The sequence below is a fragment of the Cavia porcellus genome, unplaced genomic scaffold (genome assembly GCF_034190915.1).
Source record: "Cavia porcellus strain 051 isolate PalLab524CR breed Dunkin Hartley unplaced genomic scaffold, mCavPor4.1 scaffold_5, whole genome shotgun sequence".
In the NCBI taxonomy this organism is placed as follows: Eukaryota; Metazoa; Chordata; class Mammalia; order Rodentia; family Caviidae; genus Cavia; species Cavia porcellus.
In genome coordinates, this window is record NW_026947488.1 from 85,144,636 (window position 1) to 85,153,621 (window position 8,986).

Consider the following 8,986-nt stretch of genomic DNA (forward strand, 5'->3'; position numbering starts at 1 on the left):
TATTCTTTGATACTGTGATTTGAGCAACTATTTCTAAGATGATAATATGTAATCTATTAAAAAAAAGTTTATAAAAACTTAAAACTGTCTTTAATACTAAAATTGTAAAAATCAGTCCAGATTCACAAGGTGTACTGATGAGAGGCAGACAGCAATGAAGGTGGCCAGCTTTAAGTGGAAAGCATAACCCAGCATCAGGTCCCTGGATGCCTGCGCAGTGAGGAATCAGGGTGGAGCCTTATTCACAGCAGTGTCTATTTTTGGGCTGCTGATGCTCTTCTCTCTGCCTGGGCTAGACATTAGAAATGAAGAAGTTGGAGATACCTTTGGGATCTACAATCTACGTAAGGGAACAACACAGCACACTGAAAAGAAGAGTGAGAAAAGGCACCTAATACAGTTGGTGCAAGATAGTGTGAAGTGCTGAAATATGAGGTGGGTTGAGAGTCAGTGTGGGTTGGCTAATAAGGCAGATATGAGAAGATAAATGGCTAGAATAGTAGGGAAATGATACAAGTTTCAAAAGATAAAAGATGCAGAACTGGGTGGGAAAAGAGCCACCTTGGTGGAGATTCAAGCGTAAGTCTCCCAGAGAAGCTGGATTCTGGGTGGTACTTTGGGTGAGGTGCTGAGCACAGATTTTCAAAGAACTATTATATATGTTGAATCTCTACAGTCTCAGAAAAGAGGAAGAACCTCCAGGTGATGAAAATGGAAAATTAATGTGGTTATGCATACATGTAAACATCTATCTGCTACTAAGAACAACCCAACGATAATCTCTATTTCCAGCTCTTAGAAGCCTGTAGAACCACCCACTTGCTGCCAGGCAGGTGTTTCAAAAGCTTGTGAAGTACTAGCATGAGCCTGTGAGTCTAGAGACCAGGACACTTGGGCAAAGCCTGGATCAACAATCAGACGCTACAATAGAAACGAAGGGTCAGGGAGAGGAGCCATGAAGGAGGAGGCAAAGAAGAAGGCAGTGGGCATAAAGAACCTCTGAGATGGAAAATTCCAAAGCTGATATTTTATAGCTTTTTGTAAAATATCGCTCTCAATGGGGAAAAAGCCTGCTAAGGTGCAGCCCTTAAACTGTCCCTGTGTTGCTATGTGCAAACTGTGGACACCAGTAGTGCTTGTCTCTAGTGGCTGGTGTGAGTATTAGGTGAATTTATGTTATAAGCTTAGTACTCTGCTTAGGCACATAGTAAATGCTGAATGGGGATTAGTTATCATTGCTTTTATTTTATTTTAAAGAACAAAGCCAATCAAGACAGTGAGGTGAAATTGGTATAGAACTTCACAGCAGGATACCAGGAAAACAGTAATAAGTATTCTAGTATATCTTGTTATCTTCACAATAGTTGTCCAGGCAATTAGAAATAGAGAAATTAAACCAAAAACAGAACATTATAAAACCAATTGAAAGAGAATATTGAAAAGAGAAAAGCAATCATAATAAAACAAAACAGGGCAAACACTTGTCTTCAAACAGAAGACAGAAGGAAATCCCCCCTATTTGCTATATTGTATATACGGTCATCCTCTCAAGAGATGCTCAGACCTCTGCCCCCAGTTGTTAACGGGGGTGTGGTGGTTTTGGAGGGGTTGGGATGTTTGATTCTCAACCCACGCTGGTAGGCTCACGGGAACCACTGACTGGTTCTCCTGGCTTTACCAGAGGGAGGCACTTACCAGGAAGATGGGCGAATTGCTTTCTTGTTCAGCTGCCTAAGTTCCACCATGGCCGGATCTTGAGAACTACTGATTGATTCTCCTCCTGACGCGTGCCGGGGCTCTTACTAAGAAAGTGGGTGAATTTCTTGTTGTGCAGCCACCTAAGTCCCTCCATGGCTGGAACTCGGGAGCTGCTGACTGGTTCTCCTCCTGGCTTGCACTGGGGCTCTTACCAAGGCAGGGTGGTGAATTGCTCTCTTGTGCAGCCACCTAAATTCCACCATGGCTGGATGTTGGAAGCCACTGACTCCATTGCTATTATTTCTAAACATGAAGAAAAGCAGCAATGCTTCTAGAAGCAAGGTAGCCAGGGGAATACATACCACTTGGTGACAAATATGCATCTTGACAGCATGATAGAAATGCTCAACAAGCATTAGGCTGAGCTTGTTTTTTGCTTTAAGAAAGGGTGCATTTTGGCCAAACCCCCTGAACCCTGCTAGCTAAAATCTTACCTTACCCACATATAGGAAGCCATAGAGGCTGCCCCGAGGCGTCAGGGCCTCTGTTCTGCCACAGGGTGAACGTGACAACTACTTCCAGCCCTTCTCCTCAGCATGTGACTGGCAAGGAAATACAGCTTCCTTCTTGCAGGGGGAGATGTGACCTGAGAAAATCAAGTTGCCATTATCTCAGCCACCGACAACCCTGAAGCCTGCATCAATTCTCTCAATTTATTAAAGAAACAATTCCCAAGTTTATCTGTAGAATTCAGACCCCAAATGCTCCAGCAAAGAGCAAATCTGACTTTTTAGAAATGTAATCAAACTACTCTGCTTGGGTCATCACAGTCACAATGGGAGGGCTCTTGGCTTGTTAGTAGGACAGAGAAAGTCAATGCTTAAAAAGAATAGATGGATCCCAAGAACCTAGACTGTTCATTTCCTCTCTCCTGAGTGACTCTACTTTTTGCCATCCATGTTTTAGGTAGTCAAAGTTGAAGGATTTAAAAATATTGTTTTCTTTTCTTTAGGGAATTTGTATGTCTGCGGTGATTCTTGTGCCAGTATTTTCACCCTCAGCTCAGTTCATTTCTAAACTAGAAAACATATAATAACATATACTGAGATCTTATCAAGTTCTAGGTACTGTACAGCCCTTGGATAAGATCAATAATCTGCTTTCTAGGATATCTGTCTACCTGATGGGACACAAACATGAAAGAAATAATAAAGTAACAAGTTCTACTACTATAAAACCTGTATTATAGTACACCACAGAAGGTAGATGATTGTCTAAAACCTATAACTCACCACTTGATGAATGGCTTAGAGTTCACCTCTATCTAGAAAGCTTGTATCTTAATGTTAAGTAATAAATGGTTCAAGGACTTCTAAGATGAACAGGAATTAGTACTCTGGATCTGAAGCTCCTTGCCAGTGGATAGAGGTTTTCTTTGCTCCTTTCAATCTTTGAATCCCCTCTTCTCAGAAGGCAATCCAAGGACTCATGATACTAACTCAGAGGCTCCCCTCACTCTTACCAAGTGTCCTATCCAAAGAGATCACTCAATAATAGTAGGTAAGATTGTCTGCTGTTGAGAAAAGTGAGAGTTGACTGTAGTATTGCACTAAGAACATGATTTATTCCAAGGTCTAAATCCCTTTCCAGGGGGAGAAGGTGTTAGGACTATCTTGCTGAAATATTGTCATTTATTTGGTAAAGTGATTTGCTAATTTGGGATCTTGGATACTAAGGGGAGATTTTCACAGTCTTGTCTACTTTAGCTCAGCGCCCCTGCTGGATCTCTCTCTTTTGTAGAAAGCTATCATTGGAGGTAAAGGGATCTAGTTCTTGCCTTTTTACAACCAATTTCTTGCTAAGAATGACTTAACTAGGTGACCTCAATTTCAAGAAACAGGGGAAACACCATACATATTTCAGGCACCCCGGAAAGAGACTTGAACTCCCCTTGTCCACTACTACAGATCCTGGCCAAAGCTGGGCCCAGATCTTCATGTGGCCTTCCCTCTGCTAAGATCAGCCACTCATTTTTTAAAATTTGGAGTAAAAAAAATACCACTGCAGTGGGTCTGCAGGTTCACAGAACACACAAAGGACAAACACTGTGTAAAAAGGTCCAGACCAGGAACCCAGGTAAAATAAAGGACACAGTCTCATCCCTCCCTCAGAGAGTGAATGACCTTCTTACAAATACAGGCCACAGCACAGAGACTGACAACTATTGCTGTCTGAGGCCTTGAATGACTGATATTCTAAGAGCTGTAAAGGAAAGAGGAGGGAGAGGAGAAAAAACAGTTCTGTGTCCTGGACTGGTCAAAGAAAGCTTATGAAAGACATAGGACTTGTACTGAGTCCTTGGAGCTCAGAAAAAGGAAAGGAGTCCAGGACCAACAAGAATAACTTAAATAACATTTTCAAGTAGCTGAATTGGGGCTATGAATTAATTGTATCTATAAGGGGGATAGCACAGTAATTTACTGAAGCTTAAACTGGCTCACCTGTTTTTATTAAACAATGAATTAGCACTGTGAAGACTTGCTTTGTTAAAATGACTGAATCAATTCAAGTAGAAGTAAGCCAACATGTGTTTCCAATATGACTGACCCAAATTACAACAAAGGCATTGTTCATTTCACAAACACAGTGTGTCTGGTAGTGCCAGGCAATGTTCTATGGTTAGACCCTGGGACCCAGAGGAGAATAAAACATTCAAGGTTCCTATCTGTGGAGCTTACAGTTTGTTATAAGAAATACAGATAATAAGACACATTAAATAAGTAAAGAAATATCAGGAAGTGAAAAGATGAAAATAAAAGCAAGTTGTATGCAATTCATATTGGGTGGTCAGGGAAGGATTCTTGGAAAGTCACATTTAATTAGAAGCAGAAATGACAAGAAGGAGTTGAGAAAAGCAAAATGGAGTGGCAGGGTCATTCCAAACACAAGGAATAAGTGTAAAGGGCCTAAGATAGATGCAAATTTAATGCATTCAAGACACAAAAAGAAGCCAAGGGCTGAAAAGTGATGACCAAGATGAAGGAGATACAAAATTAATTGGAGGTACAAAATTAATTGGGAGAACCAGGTAGAACATGAAAGGCTTGGGGACTCAGTTTTGTCCTCCAAGGTACTGTGAAAAGCAAAGTTTGAGAAAAGTAGGTGATATTTAAGTATCATGAAGGTTAATTCTACACATCAAACTTGACTGGACTAGGGGATCCCCTGATAGTGTGTAAAACAGTATTTCAGGTATGTCTTTGAGAGTGTTTCAAAAGATGAAATATGGAAGATTCACCCTGATGATGTAGGTTGGCATCATTCAATCTGTTGAGGGCCAGCATGGAACAAAAGACAGGGGGTGAATTTGTTTTCAGTTAACAGGAAATCCATCTTCTGCCCTCAAATATTGATACTTCTTCTTCTCAAACTAGAACTTCTATCATACTCTCCACCACCTTGGTACTATTTCTCTGGACACTTCTAACTAATATAATTGTGGATCTTCTGGGTTTCCCCGAGTTCTTTAGCAATTCAGTCACCACCTAAACCTGGCACTTCTTGACTGGATGGGAGAAGAAAAATCCTAGATTTCCTCAGTTACTACTGCACAGAATATTATGCAATGTGCACAGAATATTATGCAAGTTATGTGGATATTTTAAAAGGTGTATTATTATAAATATTACCTAGATGCCAAATGCACTTATAAAACTTTTTTTCTTAATCAGTGGTCCTCATTTTGTAAATTAGTTCAAACCACTCATTGAAACTCTATCTTTGTGCTAGGAAATGGTTACAGAATAGACTAGCAAGCCCTGTGTGGGACTGTTTATAAAAGAACAAGACAGTCAAGATTGTGTTCTTAATGCCCATTTTATATGCATGGTTTGAGTTCAGTCCTTTATGCATAATTCATACGGTCATTTACAGGCTTCTACATGATTTCTCCATTAAGAGTTAACTAAGAGGACCCTATGAGCCATGGCAACCAGAATATTATGCAAATCTTTCTATCTCTGAGCCAACAGAAAAGGGTGTGGATTGATTAATTAAGAAGATAGAGAGGGAAAGGGAAGGAAGCATCCTTCTTTATATTACTTGTCATTTATTAATGTATTTAACTGAAAAGAATTTTGAAGGGTAAAATTACATGCACATTACCTCTGGGTTTGAGGGTATTGTTTAACTCTGTGAACAACTGTTTGAATGAATGAAAAATGTTTGATTTCCTTCATTTCATTTCCTCTTCTTCTATGGAATAATAGTGTTACAGGGTGAAGTCCTGGAACTAATGTTGGATGACATCAGATTCCTGTCTTTTTATCTCATTTTACTAATCAGAGCACTTAACCTCTTGAAGACTCAGTTTCATTGCATATGCAGTATATATCATTCATGTTCCAGGAGAAATTGGGCTAATAATTTATACTTACAGAGATAGGTCAGAAAAGTTTTATGATGATAACTGGCTCATATGATTAGAGGCATCAAGATGTCCCACAATACATCATCTGCAATTTAGAGATTCAAGTGTTGGTTTAATTTAGTCTGAGTCCAAAGGACTGAAAAGATAGGGTTTCAGGGCCCCTCTGTAAGTCCTTGAGTCTGAAGACTTGAAGCTTCTGTCATGTCTAAGGACAGGAAAAGATTCATGTATCATGTCAAGAAATGAGAAAGAACACACTCTTCCTTCACCTTTGTGCTCTATTCTAGCAGGCCCTCAAAGAGTGGGACAATGTCTGTCCTTATTGGTGAGGCCCATCTCTTTCACTCAGTCAGCTGATTTAAGTTACGATATCTTTTGGAAGCACCCTCACAGACAGGCTCAGAAATACTGTATTATCAGCTGTTTGGGCATTCTTTAGCCTAGTCAAATTGTCATACACATAAAATTTATCATCATATAATATAAATAAAAATACACATCCCTTATTTACCTTTGTGCAGTACGAGAAAAAATACACAAGGGTGTCCATAGAAGGAGTCACTAATTATCGGGGACCACATCTCAAACATAGATTATCACAGTCTTGTCATTACTAAGCCACTGTATCAGCCCTGGACCATCTAGAGTTTGGCAGGAGAAAGAAACAAACCTCTGTCTTTTTTTATGTCACCATACTTAATGAAGTTCTTTTCTAAAACATAGCTATCTAATCTGTTTCATAACTAAATCACTGCCACACTAAAGTAGAAAAGCCAGCTGGAATCAGCTCACAAATGAACCTGAAGATTAGATTGAAAATTTGAACAAATCACTGAAGATGTTTGAATTGGAAAATAACTGTTTTCAGTAAATAAATTAGGCAGTAGGGATCACAGTGAGGACAGAAGTCAGAATAATTCCAGGGGCCACTGCCTACACTAAAACAGTGACTGTAAGTTAGGGAAAAGCCAGACATGAGAGACAGTGAAGGAGAAGAACTCTCAGGCCTTAAGGGGTGCCAAGGGCATGAGGTAAGGGAAGCAGGGGCCGGGAGACGTGAGGGCACTTCAGTAACACAGGTGCTTACTCTGACAACTTCCTGCAGAAAATAATGTGTGCTCTAAGGGGCATCCCATGGAAGGAACATCAGGCAAAGGAGCACTGGCAGTGAAGGCTCTGTGTCTGAGGCCGGGTTGCACCCACAGACACCTTCAGACTCGCCTCATTTGACTACCGTTCTAACAGCAGGACCGGGATTTATCACTGAGGAAGTGGTAAGAGAAGGTTTTGTGGTCACACCAACCTCCTTCCTCCTTTGTGCTTCCACCATCACCTGGCTCCTGGAGCCGGCTTCTTCTCCTGTCCTCCTTCACTGAGGGTCTCTTCAGTGCTATGGACCAGATTCCTTTCATTTCTGAGTTACCACAGGAAGCCCAGCATCCAGACCAATAGGCATCTGGCATGTTGATTCCAGGACAGTCTGTAGCATGTGGGTAATAATTCTCTTGTCCTTGGAAGATGACTTAGTTTGGGGACCACTCTTTCCTACCATGAGCCTGACTTAGCACTAAGGTTGTAATTACAGGTTTGTAATTCCAGCTCCTCAGGAGACTGAGGTAGGATTACAGATTTAAGACCACCCTGAGAAATGTAGCAAAACCTTGTTAAAAAAAAAAAAAAAGAGGTTGGGAATGTAGCTCAGTGTGAGGTCCTGGGTTCAATCCCCAGTAATGAGAGATTTTTATACAGGCATACAATGTGTAATGATCAGATCAGAGTAATTTGCATATCCATCACATTGAACAATTATTTCTTTTTGTTAAGATAATTCAAAATCCTCTTTACCAGCTATTTTGAAATACACAATTAATTGTTAGCAACTATAATTACACTGATGTGCTGATGGAACATTAGAAGTTTTCCTCCTATCCAACTGCACCCCTGTACCCATTACCCCCATCCTCTCCCCTCCCCCAATCTCTGCTAACCACAGAAGGAAGGCTTTATAGTTGGAGTAGAGGGGCTCAGTAAGGGCCTGTGGTTTTCTAAGAAGTTTTAACCTGTTACATTAGACATATCCTAAAACCAGTAGAGATTCTGAAGCAGCCACAAGCTGTAAGGACCCAAGTATGATGAATTAGGTAGATGATCAAACTTTTTTAATATGCCCACAGCATTCAGCTAACATGCCTATATATAAGGCAGACTGACTGATTTTGTGTGTTGAAAGCCTCCTCAGAAAAAGGCCTCCTTGAAATAATTTGAGCAGTTATAAGGTCTTAAGGACAAAAATAAGGTCTAGAGGACTGAAATCAATAACAAGATTATTTTAGGCAATATTATAAAAAGAAATTTTAGTTATTTACTATTTTAAAAATTAATTTTCTAGCCTTATAGGTACCCAACAAAGATCCTGTAAATGGTAGGAAACTGTGACCATGGGCAGTATGTGGTCTGGTGGTTTGAACAGAATGAAGACACAAAATCATAAGATCTTTGGCAAAATCAAGCCAGGATCCCAGTCAGATCACCTTGTTGCACATTAGCTTTTTGTTTTTAGGCTGAGTGGAAATCAAAGATGAATGATCCATACTTTGTAGTTCTTGTGATTACCAAGACTTTTCAGTGATCAGACACTTAACTAACTCCCACCAGAACTGCTATATACTGAAGAGCTGGAGTGACTTTCTAAAAGTAACTTGAAATTTTCATTTCCAAAAGCAATGATAGAATAAGACCTGTGGTTGGTTAGAGCAGTTAAACTACTTGCTCTAAGAACAGATCAGATAGTTCCATCAGGTGAGACTATAAGCAAGACTAAGTTAAAAAAGAAAGAAAGAAATCTCTCTCTTTCCCTCT